The sequence below is a fragment of the Schistocerca americana genome, chromosome 7 (assembly GCF_021461395.2).
Source record: "Schistocerca americana isolate TAMUIC-IGC-003095 chromosome 7, iqSchAmer2.1, whole genome shotgun sequence".
Classification (NCBI taxonomy): Eukaryota; Metazoa; Arthropoda; class Insecta; order Orthoptera; family Acrididae; genus Schistocerca; species Schistocerca americana.
The window spans coordinates 206,888,541-206,912,758 of record NC_060125.1 but is presented as its reverse complement, the minus strand read 5'-3'; positions in this window follow the sequence as shown (position 1 = coordinate 206,912,758).

Genomic DNA, 24,218 nt, shown 5'->3' with positions numbered 1-24,218 from the left:
GGTCTTCGAGATTTCCGTGACGTTGTCATCCATTAAACTAACATTGACGGAGAGTTTTACCTCTGCAGTTAACATGGGTTGAGTCTACTAGTAATTACCCTCTAATTTATTGTCTATGGTTTTGATGTTGACCTAATTTGTTTTTAAAGATTTTCTTTTTTCAGGAGCAGAAACGGAACATGAATTAGAGATATGTAATCCTATATGCAAAGGTATGCCGATACTGAAATGTTCTGTAATATGTAACTTTTATGTTTTTGTATAAATAATGTGCTATGCTTATTGGGGGAAAAATTAACACCTGTGTAATTAAGCGAAAAGCGAGACAGTGGAATTTGTAGCGTGAACAGATTCTGGATGCAGACATGTTTGTGGAAGTTCAGTTGTGGGAAGAAGTCATTTGGTTCGAGTTTCGGTGGCCTGTGATGTGTAGGGCAGAAGATGAGAAAGGTTACGGAAATAAGTCAAATTGAAGCAGATGAGGAAGTTTTTCAGATGCAGCGAAGAGTTTTGTAAAAGAAGGGGGAATGGCTTCTTGGTGGAGGCACAGGCAAACTTGTAATTCAACTTCCAGTGTATGAAGCATTAAGAGGTGCCGAAGAAAGCTAAAAAAAGAGAAGAGGCTGAACCACTGACGAATGTACAAGCGAATATTTTTCGTTGAAATTTTCCGTATAGGGGTTGGAGGCTGCAGATGCGGCATGATTTTGAAGAAGTCAGGAACTGACTTGAATCTATCCAGCAGAAGGTGCATGATCTGTGTTATACTGAACGTGTGGTTACGTGGACTTAGCATGGTGAAAGGCTTATAGGAAGTGTGGAGTGCAGACGAGTGTCGCGAACTTACGAACTGTGTTGATCGGAGTTTACTAATGGTAATGGACTATCTTTACCAACAACCAGTTTTGATCAATTCAATTTTACTGTGATGGGGCATAGTGCGTTTGAGTGGCTCTTTAAGAGCGCACCAAATAAACCTGTTGTGAGAGTGTACTACTACTGAAGTATGATCGTACTGAGGAGTGACTGAAGACACTTTAAAGTAATAGCGTGGAGTGCTGAGACAGGACTGCTGGTGCTGACAACTTGTAGCGCTGGTACTAATCTGCTAATGCGACAGGACGGAACTGCTGCCACTGCGGACATCAGGCGTAATCTGTAAACGACTAAGCACGCTCCGACTGTGGCCTAAATAGTCGGGCGTGGGTTGATAGCAGCATGGTAAAGCTAGGGCACGTGATCTCGTGTAGCAAAATAGTGATCTGCCGGCAGTGCTCTCAGATACGATAGGAACGCTGCCTGTCGGCAACATTGGCACCCCCAGACGCTGTGGAGGCAACGTGACACTCCGCGGTAAACAGCCCAGGCCATACAAGGAAAATATCTCTGTTTTGACGAGAGCCATTTACGCACCTCCTCCTAACGATGCAGCTGCCTGCACGCCCTGTCTGTTGTGCGGCGGAAAAGACAACCAGGCGGATACGACAGTTGCTGCATACAGTGTGAGTATGTGTGTGTGTGTGCGTGCGTGTGTGTGTGTGTGTGTGTGTGTGTGTGTGTGTGTGTGTGTGTGTGTGTGTGCATGTGTGATTGTGTATGCACGGGCACGTGTGAGAGAGAGAGAGAGAGAGAGAGAGAGAGAGAGAGAGAGAGAGAGAGAGTAAGTACACTGGTCATTTTAGCAAGGAGGACGTGAGACAGTGTAGTAACAGTACAGTTGGGCATTTGTGCAGTTAGTTATAAACTGAAGAGATACAAAGAGAGGTAATAGCAACGTTTAGAGCTTGGCCAGGAATTCCCTTTTTGCCTGTGCTACTCTGATATTGATGTCTTCCTTGCTCTTTCCGTCATGGGTTATTTTACTGCTAAGGTATCAGACTCCCTTAACTTCATCTACTTCTTGATCATCAATCCAAATGTTAAGTTTCTCGCTGTTCTCGTTTCTACTACTTCTCATTACTTGTCTTTCTTCGATTTATTCGCAATCCATATTCTTTACTCAGTAGACCGTTCATTCCCTTCAGCAGATCTTGTAATTCTTCTTCACTTTCACTGAGGACAGGAATGTAATTAGTGAATCTATTCGTGGAAATCCCCTCACCCTGAATCTTTATTCCACTCTCGAACCTTTCCATCACTGCTTCTTTGGTGTATAGATTCAACAGCATGGGCGAAAGAGTACGTCCATGTCTTACCCTCTTTTTAATCTCAGTACTTCGTTCTCGATCTTAAACTGTCATTATTTCCTCTTGACTCTTGTAAATATTGTATATTACCTGTCTCTCCTTATAGCTTATTCCTATTTTCCTCAGAATTTCGAACGTCTAGCACCATTTCATGCTATCGAACTTTTTTCAAATTTGAGATTTGATTTTTCTTTAGTCTTGCTTCCATTATCAACATTAACGTCATAACTGCACTCTGGTTCGTTTACCTTCCCTAAAGCTAAACTAACCTTCATGTAACAGATCCTTCAATTTCTTTTCCATTCTGCCGTACCTTATTCTTGCCAGCAACTGGTGTATACGACTTGTTAAGGTGATTGTGCGATGATCTTCGCACTTAGCAGCCCTTGCAGTCTTCGGAAATGTATGGATGATATTTTTCCGAAAGTGTAATAGTATATCACCAGACACTTAGATTCTACACACCAACGTGAATTGTCGTTTTGTTCTAGTTTCCCCAGTTATTTTACGAATGGTGATGAAATGTTGTCTATCCCTTCTCCCTTATTGTATCTTAAATCATCAAATGCTATTTTAAATTCTGATTCTAATACTGAAGCCCCTATTTCCTCCCTCTCATGTTTCTTCTCCTAACATGTCATCCGACAAGTTCTCCACCTCATACAGGCCTCCAATGTACATTTAAGATCGATCTGCTCTATCCCCTGCATTTAGGAGAGGAAATCCCAGTGTTACCATCTTTGCTTTTAATGTCACCGAAGGTTGTTTTAACATTTTTGTACGCTGAGCCAGTCTTTCCAACAATCATTTCTTTTTCGATTTCTTCACGTTTTTCACGCAGCCATTTCGCATTAAATCCCTGGCACTTCCTAGTTAATTTCATTCCTATGCAACCTGTATTTCGGTATTCCTGAATGCCCTTGAACGTTTTTGTACTGTTTTATCGATCAATAGAAGTATTTCTTCTGATACCTTCGGTTTTTTTGCAATTACCTTCTTTGTACTTTCGTTTTTCCCTCCAGATTCTGTGTTTGCACTTTTTAACGATCTCCTCTTCAACTGAACTGCTCGCTGAGCTGTTCCTTACCGCAGTCTCTATGGCCTTTGAGAACTTCAAGCGTAATTCTTCATTCCTTAGTAATTCCGTATCCCACTTATTTGCGTATTCATTCTTACTGAACAGTCTCTTAAACTGCAGTTCATTCTTCATCACTACTAAATCGTGATCTCCATGTATATCTGCTATTGGGTACACCTTATATTCCAGTACATGATTTCAGGTCTTCTGCATGGCTATGATGTAATCTAACTGAAATCGTCCCGTATCTCCCGGCCTTCTCCAAGTATACCTCATCCTCTTGTGAGTGCTGAACTATGTATTCGCTATTATTTGCTGATATCTATTGCGGAACTCAATTACTCTATCTGCTCTCTCTTTCATGATAACAAGACCACATTCTACCGTAACCGTTTCTTCTACTCCTTCCCCTGTCACCGCATTCCAGTCCCCCATGACTATTAGATTTACACATCCCTTTACGTATTTAATTACCCGCTCAGTATCCTCATATACTTTCTCTTTCTCTGCATCTTCAGCATGCGGCGTCGGCATGTATTCCTGATATATTGTTATCGATGTTGGTTTGCTGTCGATTCTGATGAGAACAACTATACAACTGAAACGCCCACAGTAACACACTCTCTGTCCTTTCTACATATTCATAACGAAACCTGCTCCCATTATATCATTATCTGCCCCTGATGTTATTACCCTGTACTCATCTGACCAGAACTCCTTGTCTTCTCCCCATTTCACTTCAATGACGCCCCACTATATCTAGGTTATGCCTTTGCATTTCTCTGCTTAGATCTTCTAGCTTCTTTTGATTGGCGACTCCATGGCGTGTTGTGTGCACCACGACCAAGCAGTGGATAGAAGTGGATGGAAAATCATTATTGCCCGTAATTTGTTGTTTTATTGTCAGCAAGTGCCCGAAAATCGATTTTGCTGACAATAAAACAACAAAATACGGCCAATGCTGATTTTCCTTCCAATTTCTCTTCTAGATTCCCTACCAATTTAAAACACCTAATCTGTTTCTCATGGTAACCTCCCCCTTGGCAGCTCCCTCCTGGAGATTGGAATGGGGGGCTGTTACGGGATATTTTGCCGATGGAGAGATCATCATGACATTTTCCGCAATTACAAGGCACATGTCCTGTGGATATACGTTATGTGTCATTAATGCAATGGTTTTCAGTGCCCTCTGCATCTTATGGCGCTGATAATTGCTGATTCTGTCCAGTTTAGGGGCAGTTTCCCATCCCAATGGCAAGCGAGGGTCCTGAGCCTCTGCCAGCTCTTCCTTCCTCTTTAACAATGCCGTCGGCAGAATGAGAGTGACTTCTTTTTCTGGATGATTTTTATTCAAAATTTGAGCAGTGGCGGGGTACGAATCCGGAACCCGAATCCGGAACCGAGGACGTTTTAATTACTAACGAAAGATGCTACCCATCGACAATGGGTTCCTGCCTGTTAGTCATTACGACTTATTAATTTCTGTTTTAGCAGTTGATTAAGTTCTGTTTTAAATCTGTGGCAGAGTCAGTCACTACAGCCGGTTAACTCTGCCACAGAGGCAAACCAAAATGGAATGACTTACCCATACCTACCCTTTATGCTTAGTTCGAGTGTAAACGCAGACCCTGTCGAGATAACTGCAGGGGAACATCCATCATTATTGCTGCTGCAGTTGTCCTAAATTCCGCACTCGCCTCCAGATCACCAAAAAAAATGTCATGTATTCTTTCAGCAATACTTTAAACGCACAATAAGGGATATTTATTTGTTGTCCTTCTGATGCTACAATTTCAATGCTCAGCAACATAGGGTGTCCATACAGTCCCGCTATCGTTTCAGAAACTCATAACTTGGAAACTATTATAGTCAGAGCACCGTGATTTCTTGTAGAACTCTTAGGAGCTCTCATAGTTCCTTAAATTTGTTCTAGAATATCAAAGTACACCCGCACTCGTTGTTTGCAAAACACCAATGTGATATTCTACTTCTGCCAATGGACAGGTCAGCACTGCAAGGTATAGATTTTTTTTATAGACGAGTGGTACAACGTCATTGACTGATCTTTTGTACACGCGATCCCTGACAGAACTCTGCTGATCCAATGGCGAGCCATCGGAAGAGCGTGGGGTCATGCGATGGGCCCGCTTATGTAACACCTACGGATAGTTGATACTGCTTCCTGCATTTCGCTTGATGGACTGCGATTTTTCTTTACATGGCTACGCTGAAATGCATCTAACATCTGTCAACACTTGCTTGAGACAGAGGGGGAAGTCATCTTCGAGGAAGGTCGTCCCGCAGCGCATTTGTAAACGCAAATCAAACCAGTTAAATGAATGTCAAAATGGAAAGATGCTATCTTTCTACATATACACATGTGTCGGAATTTCAAAGAATATACAGAGATGGTACATTGCTAATTACACATTTGTATAGATCGCAGATGTGTCTCTATATTAGGAATACTATTTGTACTACTGAATGTTTAGTTCAGAAGGAAAAAATTAACGTTTTTTTAACTCGCTGAAGAAACTGTAACTTTAGACTCTGTTCATTTAACAGTGTATCTGACGATTTTTCTTTGTGTAAGATTAGTCTTAATTGATGTAGCAGATCAAGTATTCTACCGTTATTTTCTGCGTGGAGTGCAGTCAGACTGTTGTGGAAGTAACTTACACTATGTCTGCAGTTTCGAAGAGTACAGTAATAGAGAGAAGGGCAGACGTAAGATAGAGAGAGAGAGAGAGAGGGGGCGGGGGGCGCAGATGAAAGGATGGAATACGAAGGAGGCAGGGGCAACGGCAAATTACGCGAGATTCAGGGACAGCGTAGAGCTAAAGCACAAGAGCAGGGCAGTACACAAGAATGTTAGGTTCGCAAGCATCCCTCTGGAAGAAGTCGCAGGAGGCATTCATGTGGCTTCTCTTCTGCCCCTCATGATTACCCATTAAAACAACGATGGGCTCCCCTGCGTATTAGTATGGGCTCTGTACAGCCACTGGACTTTGGTCCTTCAGCTCATTGCACATGTAGCCAGCCATTTAGCTAGTTAAAAGGCCTTTTTAGCGAATACGACATTTTGAGGTGAAATGAAAAGATAATAAAATATATTAATTTGTAAGGTACACCTTGCGACTGACAACTGGGTGTTTACATCGTTTTCCCTTTCGAAGAGGGCTGCAGCATATGAGTGAAGTGACCGCATTACGGACTTATGGAGCAAGGGGTACAACAGTTTTGTCAGTGTTTCAGTTTCTGTTACATTAACCAGAAATCGCGAGCAAATAACGAATTTCTTGCCTTTACGTTAGCCTGTTTCATCAGCGGAGAGTTCCATGTCAGGTTAGGTTTTAGGTCTGGCGACCAACGATAAGGCAGTCCGGTGACCGGCGATAAGACAGGCCTGTAGACGTAATCTGCTGAAGTAGAGCAATGTTGGAAACACTTGGACGACGAATGTCAGTGTAAGTTTTCGCAAAATCTTACAAATTAATAAAATGCTAAAGCTAAATTTATTTTTAATTGTGTCTGTTAACGATAATAGGCATTCTAAGTAATAAGGCGAGACTGTGAAACTCTGGAGCAAAACAGAACTACCACAACAATCGACTAGAGTTATGATCCATCCGTTACTCAAAAATGGCACAAATCAAATTCATAAAACTGTAGAGGAATTCCCCTTTTGAATTTCACAGATAAAGTCATATCAATAATTATATACAATGGCTGTATAAGACAAACTTGAACTGCAACTAGGAGAATGCAAAGGAGGCTGTAGGTCCTGGAGAAATTATAACATACAACTAAGGCGAGAGACTTGGATGGCAAGAAAGAGCTATTAAAATTTATAAGCTCAAAAATTAACGATGTGTACATACAAAGAAAAAGGTCTTCCGTCTAGATTAAATTAAAACATTACAACCGGCCGCTCTGATCGAGCGGTTCTACCCCTGAACCACGCTGCTGCTACGGTCGCAGGTTCGAATCCTGCCTCGGGTATGGATGTATGTGACGTCCTTAGGTTAGTTAGGTTTAAGAAGTTCTAAGTCTAGGGGACTGATGACCTCAGATGTTAAGTCCCATAGTGCTTAGAGACATTTTTTGAAAACACTACAAGACGGTAGTTCAGTTAGAGGTAACACAAGGAGGTGAAACTCTTTTCAAAGTCTCGCAGAAAAATACAATAGACAAGATCCTAAAAATATGAATAATGGCTGGAACATGTATAAATAAGAAATATCGAAGTATGGACTATGGGCAGCAGTGCCACATGAAATGAGGTAAGAGACCTGGAATCCATATGTACGGAAAGAAGAATCTCTTTGCTTCAGTCACATTTAAGTACACGAGAAATCAGAATACCAAGAAAATTACTAGAGGAATTTTCGAAGATGGACCAACAAATAGAATGGATAAGGCAAATCAACGAGCATATGAGAGCGCTTGAATGAACCCTCGACGTTTTGAAAACAATCAGAAAAATTAAAGAAACTGAATTACGTAAAAATAAGATGCAAACCAAAAATAGACAAATGACAACCGACATCTGTAATTACATATGAGGAACTACAGAAATTATCAGAAGGAGTGAAAAGATACTGGCGATCCGGAAAGAAAAGCTCTGGAAGAACACGAAAATGATTGACTGAAGCAGTCCATTGAGACCGTAAAAGCAGATGAATAATAAGAAGGACGACACAGAGCAGAATCAAAATAAAAGTTGCAGTGAATTCAGCAAGAATAAGTAGAGAGATACATTAGTTATCAGTCATAATTCCACAATACTACCTAATTCAAATAGAAATTCCCAACTAAATTGGATTGATTTTAAATCAGTAGTCCACCTCATTGTAGTACCATGATCATTGTAGCCCGCATCAGAGAAACATTAAATCAACAAATTTCACGAAAATTTAAATAAGAAACAGTCGTTTAAGATTTACCGAAGAACCAAAATTTCAACTATCAAATTTTTCTATTTCAGAGATTAATCCTCCACACTTTCCCGAAAACAAAGTAATCATCCTTAACGCACATCATAGCTCTTGCTATGGCAGTGTAAAGAGTACATTTAATGAACAGAGTTTCGTCAATATTTTGGTTTCTGCTCACTAAGTAGTCAGAGTATGCCTAAGACCAACTCCAGGCAAGAAGATCTTTCCAACAATGGGATTAGCACCTCCGTGGGTGAGAGGACAAGCAGAAGCAGATCCTGAAACAAGAAGCAAGATACCGATCTGAGGCTCCATTATTTCGAACTCATGTACATCCGTTGTTGTTGTTGTTGTTGTGGTCGTCAGTCCAGAGACAGATTTGATGCAGCTCTCCATGCTACTCTATCCTGTGCAAGGTTCTTCATCTCCCAGTACTTACTGCAACCTACATCCTTATGAAGGTGTTTAGTGTATAAATCTCTTGGTCTCCCTCTGCGATTTTTACCCTCCACGCTGCCCTCCAATACGAAATTGGTGATCCCTTGATGCCACAGAATATGCCCTACCAACCGATCCCTTCTTCTAGTCAAGTTGTGCCACAAATTTCTCTTCTCTCCAATTCTATTCAATAGCTCCTCATTAGTTATGTGATCTTCCCATCTAATCTTCAGCATTCTTCTGTAGCACCACATTTCGAAAGCTTCTATTCTCTTCTTGTCTAAACTATTAATCGTCCATGTTTCACTTCCGTACATGGCTAAACTCCATACAAACACCATCAGAAACGACTTCCAGACACTTAAATCTATACTCGATGTTAACAAATTTCTCTTCTTCAGAAACGCTTTCCTTGCCATTGCCAGTCTACATTTTATATCTTCTCTACTTCGACCATCATCAGTTATTTTGCTCCCCAAATAGCAAAACTCATTTACTACTTTAAGTGTCTCATTTCCTAATCTAATTCCCGCAGCATCACCCGATTTAATTCGACTACATTCCATTATTCTCGTTTCGATTTTGTTGATGTTCCTCTTATATCCTCCTTTCAAGACCATGTCCATTCCGTTCAGCTGCTCTTCCAGCTCCTTTGCTGTGTCTGACAAAATTACAATGTCATCGGCGAACCTCAAAGTTTTTATTTCTTCTCCATGGATTTTAATACCTACTAAGAACTTTCCTTTTGTTTCCATTACTGCTTGCTCAATATACAGATTGAATAGTATTGGGGAGAGCCTACAACCGTGTCCCACTCCCTTCCCAACCACTGATTCCCTTTCATGTCCCTCGACTCTTATAACTGCCATCTGGTTTCTGTACAAATTGTAAACAGCCTTTCGCTCCCTGTATTTTACTCCTGTCACCTTCAAGATTTGAAAGAGTGTATACCAGTCAACGTTGTCAAAAGCTTTCTCTAAGTATACAACTGCTAGAAACGTAGGTTTGCCTTTCCTTAATCTATTTTCTAAGATAAGTCGTAGGGTCAGCATTGCCTCACGTGTTCGAACATTTCTACGGAATCCAAACTGATCTTCCCCGAGGTCAGCTTCTACCATTTTCTCCATTCGTCTGTAAAGAATTCGTGATAGTATTTTGCAGCAGTGCCTTGTTAAACTGATAGTTCGGTAATTTTCACATCCGTCAACACATGCTTTCTTTGGGATTGGAATTTTTATATTCTTCTTGAAGTCTGAGGCTATTTCGCCTGTCCCATACATCTTGCTCACCAGATGGTAGAGTTTGGTTAGGCCTGGCTCTCCCAAGGCTGTCAGTAGTTTTAATGGAGTGTGGTCTACTGCCTTGTTTCGACTTAGGTCTTTCAGTGCTGTGTCAAACTCTTCACGCAGTATCATATCTCCCATTTCATCTTCATCTACAATCTCTTTCATTTCTATAATATTGTCCTCAAGAACATCGCTCTTATATAGACCCTCTGTATACTCCTTCCACCTTTCTGCTTTCTATTTGAGCTCTTGATATTCATGCAAGTGGCTCTCTTTTCTCCAAAGGTCTCTCTAATATTCCTGTAGGCAGTATCTATCTTACCCCTAGTGAGCTAAGCCTCTACATCCTTACATTTGTCCTCTAGCCATCCCTGCTTAGCCACTTTGCTCTTCCAGTCGATCTTTTTTTGAGACGTTTGTATTCCTTTTTGCCTGCTTCATTTACTGCATTTTTATATTTTCTCCTTTCATCAGTTATATTCAATATCTCTTCTGTTACCCAAGGATTTCTAGTAGCCCTCTTCTTTTTACCTACTTGATCCTTTGCTACCTTCACTATTTCATCTCTCAAAGCTACCCATTCTTCTTCTCCTGTATTTCTTTCCCCAATTCTTGTCAATCGTTCCCTAGTGCTTTGTACAACCTCTGGTTCTTTCAGTTTATCCAGGCCCATCTCCACAAATTCCAAACTTTCTGCAGTTTCTTCAGTTTTAATCTACAGTGCATAACCAATAGATTGTGGTCAGAGTCCACATCTGCCGCTGGAAAAGTCTTACAATTTAAAACATGGTTCCTAAATCTCCGTCTTACCATTGTTTAATCTACCAGAAACCTGTCAGTATCTCCAGGCTTCTTCCACGTATACAACCTTCTTTTATGATTCTGGAACCATTTGTCAGCTGTGATTAAGTTACGCTCTGTGCAAAATTCTGCCAGACGGCTTCTTCTTTCATTGCTTCCCCCCCCCCCCCCCCCAATCCATATTCAGCTACTACGTTTCCTTCTCTCCCTTTTCCTACCATCGAATTCCAGTCACCCATGACTATTCAATATTCGTCTCCCTTCACTATCTGAATAATTTCTTTTATCTCATCATAAATTTCATCAATCACTTCGTCATCTGCGGAGCTAGTTGGCATATAAACTTGTACTACTGTGGTAGGTGTGGGCTTCGTAACTATCTTGGCCACAATGATGCGTTCACTATGCTGTTTGTAGTAGCTTACCCGCATTCCTAATTTCCTATTCATTATGAAACCTACTACTGCATTACCCCTATTTGTTTTTGTATTGATAACTCTGTATTCCTTCCCCCATGAACCATGGACCTTGCCGTTGGTGGGGAGGCTTGCGTGCCTCAGCGATTCAGATGGCCGTACCGTAGGTGCAACCACAACGGAGGGGTATCTGTTGAGAGGCCAGACAAACATGTGGTTCCTGAAGAGGGGCAGCAGCCTTTTCAGTAGTTGCAGGGGCCACAGTCTGGATGATTGACTGATCTGGCCTTGTAACATTAACCAAGACGGCCTTGCTGTGCTGGTACTGCGAACGGCTGAAAGCAAGGGGAAACTACAGCCATAATTTTTCCCGAGGACATGAAGCTTTACTGTATGATTAAATGATGATGGCGTCCTCTTGGGTAATATATTCCGGAGGTAAAATAGTCCCCCATTCGGATCTCCGGGCGGGGACTACTCAAGAGGACGTCGTTATCAGGAGAAAGAAAACTGGCATTCTACGGATCGGAGCGTGGAATGTCAGATCCCTTAATCGGGCAGGTAGGTTAGAAAATTTAAAAACGGAAATGGATAGGTTAAAGTTAGATATAGTGGGAATTAGTGAAGTTCAGTGGCAGGAGGAACAAGACTTTTGGTCAGGTGATTACAGGGTTATAAATAAAAAATCAAATAGGGGTAATGCAGGAGTAGGTTTAATAATAATAAAAGAATAGGAGTGCGGGTTAGCTACTACAAACAGCATAGTGAACGCATTATTGTGGCCAAGATAGACACAAAGCCCATGCCTACTACAGTAGTACAAGTTTATATGCCAACTAGCTCAGCAGATGATGAAGAAATTGATGAAATGTATGACGAGATAAAAGAAATTATTCAGGTAGTGAAGGGAGACGAAAATTTAATAGTTATGGGTGACTGGAATTCGTCAGTAGGAAAAGGGAGAGAAGGAAACATAGTAGGTGAATATGGATTGGGGGGAAGAAATGAAAGAGGAAGCCGTCTTGTAGAATTTTGCACAGAGCATAACTTAATCATAGCTAACACTTGGTTCAAGAATCATAAAAGAGGGTTGTATTCCTGGAAGAATCCTGGAGACACTAATAGGTATCAGATAGATTATATAATGGTAAGACAGAGATTTTGGAACTAAGTTTTAAATTGTAAGACATTTCCAGGGGAAGATGTGGATTCTGACCACAATCTATTGGTTATGAACTGCAGATTGAAAATGAAGAAACTGCAAAAAGGTGGAAATTTAAGGAAATGGGACCTGGATAAACTGATAGAACCAGAGGTTGTAGAGAGTTTCAGGGAGAGCATAAGGGAACAATTGACAGGAATGGGGGAAAGAAATACAGTAGAAGAAGAATGGGTAGCTCTGAGGGATGAAGTAGTGAAGGCAGCAGAGGATCAAGTAGGTAAAAAGACGAGGGCTAATAGAAATCCTTGGGTAACTGAAGAAATATTGAATTTAATTGATGAAAGAAGAAAATATAAAAATGCAGTAAATGAAGCAGGCAAAACGGAATACAAACGTCTCAAAAATGAGATCGACAGAAAGTGCAAAGTGGCTAAGCAGGGATGGCTAGAGGACAAATGTAAGGATGTAGAGGCTTGTCTCACTAGGGGTAAGATAGATACTGCCCACAGGAAAATTAAAGAGACCTTTGGAGAGAAGAGAACCACTTGTATGAATATCAAAAGCTCAGATGGCAACCCAGTTCTAACCAAAGAAGGGAAGGCAGAAAGGTAGAAGGAGTATATAGAGGGTTTATACAAGGGCGATGTACTTGAGGACAGTATTATGGAAATGGAAGAGGATGTAGATGAAGATGAAATGGGAGATAAGATACTGCGTGAAGAGTTTGACAGAGCACTGAAAGACCTGAGTCGAGACAAGGCCCCGGGAGTAGACAACATTCCATTAGAACTACTGATGGCCTTGGGAGAGCCAGCCATGACAAAACTCTACCATCTGGTGAGCAAGATGTATGAGACAGGCGAAATACCCACAGACTTCAAGAAGAATATAATAATTCCAATCCCAAAGGAAGCAGGTGTTGACAGATGTGAAAATTACCGAACTATCAGTTTAATAAGTCACAGCTGCAAAATACTAACGCGAATTCTTTACAGACGAATGGAAAAACTGGTAGAAGCGGACCGCGGGGAAGATCAGTTTGGATTCCGTAGAAATGTTGGAACACGTGAGGCAATACTAACCTTTACGACTTATCTTAGAAGAAAGATTAAGAAAAGGCAAACCTACGTATCTAGCATTTGTAGACTTAGAGAAAGTATTTGACAAAGTTAACTGGAATACTTTCTTTCGAATTCTGAAGGTGGCAGGGGTAAAATACAGGGGGCGAAAGGCTATTTACAATTTGTACAGAAACCAGATGGCAGTTATAAGAGTCGAGGGGCATGAAAGGGAATCAGTGGTTGGGAAAGGAGTGAGACAGGGTTGTAGCCTCTCCCCGATGTTTTTCAATCTGTATATTGAGCAAGCAGTAAAGGAAACAAGAGAAAAATTCGGAGTAGGTATTAGAATTCATGGAGAAGAAGTAAAAACTTTGAGGTTCGCCGATGGCATTGTAATTCTGTCAGAGACAGCAAAGGAATTGGAAGAGCAGTTGAACGGAATGGACAGTGTCTTCAAAGGAGGATATAAGATGAACATCAACAAAAGCAAAACGAGGATAATGAAACGTAGTCAAATTAAATCGGGTGATGCTGAGGGGATTAGATTAGGAAATGAGACACTTAAAGTAGTAAAGGAATTTTGCTATTTAGGGAGTAAAATAACTGATGATGGTCGAAGTAGAGAGGTTATAAAATGTAGACTGGCAATGGCAAAGAAATCATTTCTGAAGAAGAGAAATTTGTTAACATCGAGTATAGATTTAAGTGTCAGGAAGTCGTTTGTGAAAGTGTTTATATGGAGTGTAACCATGTATGGAAGTGAAACATGGACGATAACCAGTTTGGACAAGAAGAGAATAGAAGCTTTCGAAATGTGGTGCTACAGAAGAATGCTGAAGATAAGGTGGGTAGATCACGTAACTAATGAGGAGGTATTAAATAGGATAGGGGTGAAGAGACGTTTGTGGCACAACTTGACTAGAAGAAGGGATCGGTTGGTAGGACATGTTTTGAGGCATCAAGGGATCACCAATTTAGCATTGGATGGCAGTGTGGAGGGTAAAAATCGTAGAGGGAGACCAAGAGATCAATTCACTAAGCAGATTCAGAAGGATGTAGGTTGCAGTAGGTACTGGGAGATGAAGAAACTTGCACAGGATAGAGTAACATGGAGAGCTGCATCAAACCAGTCTCAGGACTAAAGACCACAACAACAACAACCCAGTATTCACCTGACCAGAAGCCTTGTTCCTCTTGCCACCGAACTTCACTAAGTCCCACTATATCTAACTTTAACCTATCCATTTCCCTTTTTAAATTTTCCAACCTACCTGCCCGATTAAGAGATCTAACATTCCACGCTCCGATCCGCAGAACGCCAGTTTTCTTTCTCCTGATAACGACATCCTCTTGAGTAGTCCCCGCCCGGAGATCCGAATGGGGGACTATTTTACCTCCGGAATATTTTACCCGAGAGGACGCCATCATCATTTAACCATACAGTAAAGCTGAATGCCCTCGGGAAACAGTACGGCTGTAGTTTCCCCTTGCCTTCAGCCGTTCGCAGTACGAGCACATTAAGGCCGTTTTGGTTAGTGTTACAAGGCCAGATCAGTCCATCATCCAGACTGTTGCCCCTGCAGCTACTGAAAAGCCTGCTGCCCCTCTTCAGGAACCACACGTTTGTCTGGCCTGTCAATAGATACCCCTCCGTTGTTGTTGCACCTACGGTACGGGATCTGTATATCCGAGGCACGCAAGCTTCCCCACCAGCGACAAGGTACATGGTTCAGTCGGGGTGGCGGGGGGGGGGGGGGGGGGGGGCATGTTCATCCATCGCACCTGAAATCCAGATACAGCTTCCTCCTTACAACAGCACGTTCCAATTACAGCAGAAGCCCCCCAAAGACAGCTGTGAAGGACAGCGTCCACTGAACGATAATGTACACCTAAAGACATGCATCATCACCCTGCCGTCTCCAATATGTTGAAATTAGGTGTAAAAACGTCAAAGCTAATTTCAAGAAGTGACGTGTCAGTCGTGAGGAATCTCACGAATGTGGGACAAGGCAACGCACTGGAAACCTCAGGTTTGCATTTAACTGAGCGAACCTTGTTACGTGGCTGACTTCACCGTGCCATTGTGGCTGCTGAATCTTGCACTCACAAAGAATGAAATTCTGACACTCATTGTTATTACGCTATAGATGTAATGTTATACTGTATTGTAGTGTCTTTTTGGAGTGGAATAAATAAATTAACAGAGTCAGAAGTGTTTCTTAAACAATGAATAAAAATTCAAACCTGCTACAACCCAATAAATACATCATTCTCACTTGCTATAAAAAAAATTAATTAAAAATTAAAACATGGAAACATCTACATTTACTATAATATCGTCGATACAAATACACAGGATTAGCCAAAATTATGTTAACACTGAAATAGAAATAATACGTAGAGTGCAGAAATAATTTATTGAAATGTATTGTATCTTGCATTTTTAGTTGTTACACAGCTGATCATTGTAACATCTTCTATTTATTTTTATTTTGGTTGACACAAGGCTGAACGATTCACACTAGAAGAGAGAATATTCGTAGGAAGTCTAATGGAAGTGTATGGTTTGCCGACTGCTGTCAGCGAAAAGTTTGAACAGCGGCTTACAAGTGAGCCACCAAGCCGTTTGACAATGTACCACATCTACAAGAAGTTTGTGGATACTGGATCCGTAGCTAAGATCTATCGAGGCAGTGCAGCACGTATGTGATCAGGGAGTTGTAAACAGAACATAACTGTTTTACCGAAAGCCGTGTTGCAGAAGCCTTCGAAGTCAAGCGTACATGCAGTTTCCAAATAGAAATTCCTCAAAAACGAATTTGGAGCACCTTCAAACATGACCTTGGGATAAGAACATATCGCATCCAAGTCTCCAGAGCTTTAACACTTGTGCAGAAGCGTAACAGGGTGGAATGCTGTCAGATTTTAACTGAAATATCGAACATCCGGCAAGACATTCTGAATGTAATGGCATTTACCGATGAATTCACTTTTCACGGAACTTGATACTTGATCTGTGAATGGCACCGAAAACCCACGAGTCATTCGGGAGCGTGAACATGACTCCCCCAAAGTGAATGTTTGGTGCGCCGTAACCGCGGCTTGAGTAATTGGACTCATCTTTTTTGATATAAAAACAGTAGCTTCTGACGCATATTTACAGATGTTTCAGCAGTACGCCATTGAAGCACTACCACTGCAATGGGCCCTTACTGTTATAGACTACATCGGTGCGACGTTTCCAGGTCGATGGACTGACTGCTCGTGATGGACTATATGCTGGCCTCCACCATCTCTTGACTTACGGCCATGTGATTTCCGATTAGCGGTAAAGGTAAAGGAGTCCATTTATAATAGGAAAGTTTGCGACACCAATGACCTCAAGGACCACTTACAGGATGTGCCTTCACCCATTCCCAGGAAACTGTGTGTGCGGACTTCCAAAGCTGGTTTTAATCGTTGGCCTTTATGTGCTGAACGTGACCGCGAACAGGTTAAGTTCGCAGGTATTTAACACATTCAGTGTACGTCATTCACATATTTACGTGAAGTTAATAAATTACCTCTTTCCTTTGAGAGTTAACGTAATTTTGACTAACCCTTTATACCTCAGGGCGACTTGACTGGGGCAGACACGGCTCGTAATTGTGCAAGCAGCCAAACACTAAATCTGAACTGTCCCAGTCTGGTTTTGCGAAAATGTAACGCTGCATTTACTGCATAAAGGTCTTCTTCTGTGCCCTGAATCCGGCGGTAAACTTTTAGACATTCAAGTTGTTATTCAGAATACAAGTATCAAAAATGAAAAGTAATCAAGATTATTTAAAAATAAGAGAATATGTCAACAAAATAGGAGAATATGTCAACAACCATCAGAGAGAATAAATGATAAAGACTATTCATTCATTAAATTCCTAAAGAAAGTGAGAAAATAAAGAGAAACAGCTCAAAAACGCCACATAGAGGAAACGCAAGAATGCGCGCAGTTTCCATGAAGTACAGAAAATAAGAAACAGCAACATTCAGTACGTGACTCAGCGTAGTGAGAAATTTGCGCATGGCTAGGAATCTGCAGACGTCACTAAACGGGTCATGTCAACAAAATTCACATGTAGGCAAGAGATAGTGAGGAGGAGGCTGTTTAGGCCACTAGGTCATAAGGGTCTCCAAATAAAGACAAGAGAAGAGGAAGACACCTCTTGGCTAGTAGCTTTAAGCCAACGTTCCCATGGCTGGAGCCTAAACTATGTTAGAGGTGCTAAGTGCAGAGGGTGAAGGTGGGAACGCTACCTGGTAGCATTCGCTACGATTATGATCTTAATGAACTGGGTAGGTGTTAACTATTTCCTTGTTTGTCGATAAACTAGGGTATGATGAAACATCGATTATGGTCAAGAGATTCCGATATTAATTTTGCATGTGAGTTGAAAACTATGAGCTTCACTGCGAATTATCTAAGTAATAATTATTCTCGGGTGTTTTGTGAGTTTCTCAGTGAAGTCGTAGCAAACACGAGACACAAAAGATGTAAGTCACTATCTTTGGAACTCGTTGTTTTCATTGAAAATACAACTGAAACGCAGAGATATTTAAAACAAAAATGGACTGGATGGTGTTAGAGAATTATGCAACTTAGATTTACGAGAAAATTAAGCTAGTTAAGACATCCCGGCTGGTCCGAGCACCCGTTTATTTAACTGAACACAGATGCAGGAAAGACTACCCTGACATGAGGGATACTAAGAGATTCAAAAGTGTAAGAGTCGTTCCTTCGAAAGTCGCAGTTAGCGTAATAACCAAATATACAGGGTGGTCCATTGATCGTGACCGGGACAAATATCTCACGAAATAAGAGTCAAACGAAAAAACTACAAAGAACGAAACTTGTCTAGCTTGAAGGGGGAAACCAGATGGCGCTATGGTTGGCCCGGTAGATGGCGCTTCCATAGGTCAAACGGATATCAACTGCGTTTCTTTAAATAGGAAACCCCTTTTTTTATTACATATTCGTGTAGTACGTAAAGAAATATGAAAGTTTTAGCTGGACCACTTTTTTCGCTTTGTGATAGATGGCGCTGTAAGAGTCACAAACGTATAAGTACGTGGTATCACGTAACTTTCTGCCAGTGCGGACGGTATTTGCTTCGTGATACATTATCCGTGTTAAAATGGACCGTTTACCCCTGTGGAAAAGGTCGATATCGTGTTGATGTATGGCTATTGTGATCAAAATGCACAACGGGCGTGTGCTATGTATGCTGCTCGGTATCCTGGACGACATCATCCAAGTGTCCTGACCGGTCGCCGGATAGTTACGTTATTTAAGGAAACAGGAAGTGTTCAGCCACATGTGAAACGTCAACCACAACCTGCAACAAATCATGATGCCTAAGTAGGTGTTTTAGCTGCTGTAGCGGCAAATCCGCACATCAGTAGCAGACATATTGCGCGAGAATCGTGAATCTCAAAAGCGTCGGTGTTGAGAATACTATATCAACATCGATTGCACCCGTACCATATTTCTATGCACCAGGAACTGCATGGCGACGACTTTGAACGACGTGTACAGTTCTGCCACTGGGTACACGAGAAATTACGTGACTATGACAAAATTTTTGAATTCGTTCCATTTAGCGACGAAGCGTCATTCGCCAGCAGCGGTAACGTAAAACGCAATAATATACACTATTGGGCGAAGGAAAATCCACGATGGCTGCGACAAGTGGAACATCAGCGACCTTGGCGGGTTAATGTATGATGTGGCATTATCGCAGGAAGGATAATTGGCCCCCATTTTATCGATGGAAATCTAAATGATGTAATGTATGTTGATTTCCTACGTAATGTTCTACCGCTGTTACTACAAGATGTTTCACTGCATGACAGAATGGTGCTGTGTTTCCAACGTGATGGATGTCCGGCACATAGTTCGCGTGCGGTTGAAGTGATATTCAGCAGCATATTTCATGACAGGTGGGTTGGTCGTCGGATCTGACGTCCCCGGATTTCTTTCTGTGGGGAACGTTGAAGGATATTTGCTATCGTGATCCACCGACAACGCCTGACAACATGCGTCAGCGCACTGTCAATGCATGTGCGAACATTACGGAAGGCGAACTACTCGCTGTTGAGAGGAATGTCGTTACACGTATTGCCAAATGAATTGAATTGGACGGACATCATTTTGAGCATTTATTGCATTAATGTGGTATTCACAGGTAATCACGCTGTAACAGCATGCGTTCTCAGAAATGATAAGTTCACAAAGGTACATGTATGACACTGGAACAACCGAAATAAAATGTTCAAACGTATTACGTTCTGTATTTTAATTTTAAAAAACCTGCCTGTTACGAGCTGTTCGTCTAAACTTGTGAGCCATAGCTTCGTGACTATTAAAAAATGGTTCAAATGGCTCTGAGCACTATGGGACTTAACATCTGAGGTCATCAGTCCCCTAGAACTTAGAACTACTTAAACCTAACTAACCTAAGGACATTCGTGACTATTACAGCGCCATCTATCACAAAGAGAAAAAAGTGGTCCAACTAAACCATTCATATTTCTTTACGTACTACACGAATATGTAATAAAAATGGGGAGTCATATTTTAAAAAAAGCTGTTGATATCTGTTTGACCTATGGCAGCACCATCTAGCTCGCCAATGATAGTGCCATCTGGTTTCCCCCCGTCGAAAGCTAGACAAGTTTCGTTCTTTGTAGTTTTTATGTTTCACGCTTATTTCGTGAGATATTTGTCCCGGTCACGATCAATGGGCCACCCTGTGTACGCATTGTTTTAAATTTCCACGAGTTCACTTCAAAATAAGAATGGAAGGATATGCTTCAAAACAGTACTGTGACTGCTTTTACGAGTAACTGCTGGGCAATGCTAAAATATGTAACACAAGTAGCGGAGACTTCCAGGTACACCTACCATTCTGAAGTATTGAAAATGTAGTCAAACACAAAAGATTCTGCGAAAGGAATTGGAGGTCGTTCGATACTTAGAAGCGAAATGAAACACTCATCAATCATGAGAGGTAACTACGGAAAAAACGTCCACATTTATTTGGCAGGTACAGTAACGCAGGTATGAAAACAAATTGTTAATGTTTGAGAATAGCTGCAGGCAGCTGATACATCCTTTCCAGGCCGAAGACGGCGTAATACATAAAATAAAAGAAATCGGAAGAGTGATCTTGAAAAAAAAAAAAAGACAAGCCAAGAATCTGACACCGTAAGGGATTCAGAAAGTTTGTGATAAACTTTGCAGAAGTTGGCATAAAGTGACTGAATTTCCAGAATTTAATAGCGTAATATACGTTCAACAAAGATCGCTTCATGAGAACGAAGAAAAAAATTTAAATACTGTACCAGCTGTGACCTAAAATACGGGAAACGCGTAAGAAAGTAAAACCTGTACTGACAGAGCACAAACTGGTGCAACTGGGACACTCAGCATGCGATTGATGTTACGCATTTAAATTAATAAGGTCGTCACGCCCCTAAGGAAGGACGTGGCTCACATTGCTGGAATGAGTGAAAAAACTTCTAAGCCACTATTTTTACAGTATCATCTAATGTCCTTAAGCGTTATCACAATGTCATAATCACCTCTACAATGCATGTGCCCGGTCATCAAACTTTAGCGACTTCTTCAGATCCTCGAAGGAATGCAGTATCCTGTCCTTTTACGATCTCTGGTGGCAACCGGACGACGTCGGTTGAAAGACTCCTAGAGGTGCTTCGAGTGTATCCGACCTGCAGATCAGAGGAGTGAGTGCAGAATATTGGCTCAGAAAAGGCAGTTTTGAAGATGTAAGAAGGCAGATACCAAACTGGTAACTTATAAGGCCCAGCTGAAATATCTGGAGGTCAGTACCGAATCTGGGACAAGTCTAGTACTGGGTGAAAGGTTTATACCATTCTACTAGGCTTTAGGAAACGTGTGAAAATATGACAAATAAATGCATCGGAGAAGTTGCTCAACATTATGAAAGTATATCGACTTTATCACAATTATCTCCACAATTGCAACTGCCATTGAATATTATGTTGTTTCTATGGAGATAATTGTCATGATGATGATGTATGATGATGATGATGATGATGTATGGAACTCATCATCATCATCATAATTATCTCCATAGAAACAACATAATATTCAATGGCAGCTGCAATTGTGGAGAAACTGTTGTGTAGCCACCAGACACCACACTTGCTAGGTGGTAGGCTTTAAATCGGCCGCGGTCCGTTTGTATACGTCGGACCCGCGTGTCGCGACTACCGGTGATTGTAGACCGAGCGCCGCCACACGGCAGGTCTAGTCTAGACAGACTCCCTAGCACTCGCCCCAGTTGTACAGCCGACTTAGCTAGTGATGGTTCACTGACTACATACGCTCTCATTTGCAGAGACGACAGTAGCATAGCCTTCAGCTACGTCATTTGCTACGACCTAGCAAGGCGCCATATTCAGTTAGTATTCTCAACAGATAATATTGTGAATCATGTATCGTCAAGAGCGACGTTCATCATTAATGGATTAAAGTTATCAAAGTAATTACGTCCGCTTTCTGAATTCTAATTCCTTGTCATGTTCCAGACCTTACGTCAGTATAGTTCTTCCCTCCTGACGCCAGCCTGCGTGAGCTAAAACGCGTGCATTTCGGCCTCCAGTTGTAACACGGTGTTGGCTCTTCAGCCAACACAACAGAAACCGGGACGTGTGTTGAAAGTGTGCCTCGAACAAAGCCTCACAGATGATGCAAAGACATAGAGTTTAACATTAATTTTGTGTGATATTACGCGTGACAGAGGATCGTGTGCTGTTCCGAGCAGTTACATACTGCAGGAGAGAGCTATAAAAGTACCTTTATCTCAAGAGGAGGAGCCAATATGAAGCACGATAACGCCTCACAGCTGTGCAACGTTGTACAGCCGGCAACAGAGGAGACAATGCAAATAAATGATGACACCAGCACCCGGCTTGGAGCGCGTGAGGTTCCCAGGATGTAGCATCAGTCCCAGCAGGCTCCGGCCTGTTGCGCTCCGGCCTGTTGCGCAGTCCAGTAGAGGAAGGAAGATAGTAGGCCACGTCAACACGGTGTGCACTGCTGGCAAAGAGGAGGGTCCCATTTGAATCCGGTGGTTGGCGCCATAGCTGCCAAATACAAGAAGGCCAGTGGGAATAAACTTTAGTATGAAGGAAGTTACGTTTCCCGACGCCGAGTGCTGGGACTGCTCCAGCGCCCTGGATACGGAAACATGAAATGTCACTTGTGTATTGCCCTTCATTATCTGCCAATAAAACCATAACAGCATCGTCAACAAGAACTATTTGAAAGCTTTCATCTTACTTTCAGCTGTTGGAATTTCATTTTTCGTTTGCAATTGTGTCATTAACCTATTTTCAAGCATCTACAAAACATAGTACAACGTAATGAGAACAATTTGTAATGTGATTATGAATGCCACAAAACTACAAAAAATCTTTTGTACCTACTGTTAAACCAAATGTAAACTGTTCTCATTGAGTTGTATTATCTATTGCAGATGCTTGAGAAAGGCTTAATGTCGAAATTGCAACCGCAAAATAAATTCCTAGCATGTGGAAACAAGATGAATCTCTTTAAAATGTTGTTGAAGCTGTGGAAGCAATCTACAAGAAAATAAGTACTATTTAAGTAACCGTCGTATCATTGTTTTGTTTATCTCACAGTATCATTCTTAGTATTCTGTTTTCATTGTTTGAACATTTGATAGGCTATAAATAGTATCATAAAACTCATTCGCCCAAATGGCAATGGATGCACCTTCAAGACTATGTCCTACCTCGTGTGGGAATATGAGTGGCGAGCATGGAGGAAAGAGGCAGGGATTGAAATAAGGTGGCGCTCGGTGGAACTATGGCCTGGCCATGAGGGGTACGGACATAGTCAGCATACTGCCGGAGTACTGTGTCCTGGATGGCGCAGTGGTTAACACACCTGCTTAATAAGCACGAGAGCAAGGTTTCTAATTTCCGTCCGATACACTTTTTCACTCGTCGCCACTGATTCTACGTAATGTCCCGATACAGCTGACATTAGTAACCCATTTCCTATCTTTTCTCGCGCCGGCCGAAGTGGCCGTGCGGTTAAAGGCGCTGCAGTCTGGAACTGCAACACCGCTACGGTCGCAGGTTCGAATCCTGCCTCGGGCATGGGTTTTTGTGATGTCCTTAGGTTAGTTAGGTTTAACTAGTTCTAAGTTCTAGGGGACTAATGACCTCAGCAGTTGAGTCCCATAGTTCTCAGAGTCATTTGAACCTTTCCTTTCTCCCTACCTCTACATTCACTTGACACATGCAAATAGTATCTTCCTTGCCTCACTCTCATTCCCTGTTTTCGCTCTACCTTCTCTACTCCTTTAGACCTCTTTCTTCTCATTAACTCTTTTTAAACAGTTTAGTAGGGTAACGCCGGGTTTGGCTTCCGGGTCTGTACAAATGTACATTTATAAAAGAAACAAACTTTCTTGTTAATCTATTGTTAATTTAACAATAGTGCAAGTCCCGTAAGGTGTGCGTGAGTTTGGAATGTCCTGGCGGTAGAGACGCTGTGGTTCAATAATGGTCCGAATGGCTCTGAGCACTATGCGACTTAACTTCTGAGGTCATCAGTTGTCTAGAATTTAGAACTAATTAAACCTAACTAACATAAGGACATCACACACATCCATGCCCGAGGCAGGATTGGAACCTGTGACCGCAGCGGTCCCTCGGTTCCAGACTGTAGCGTCTAGAACCGCACGGCCACTCCGGCCGGCGGTGATGCTGTGATGTAAGTCCCGCCTGAATGCCTCAGTTCT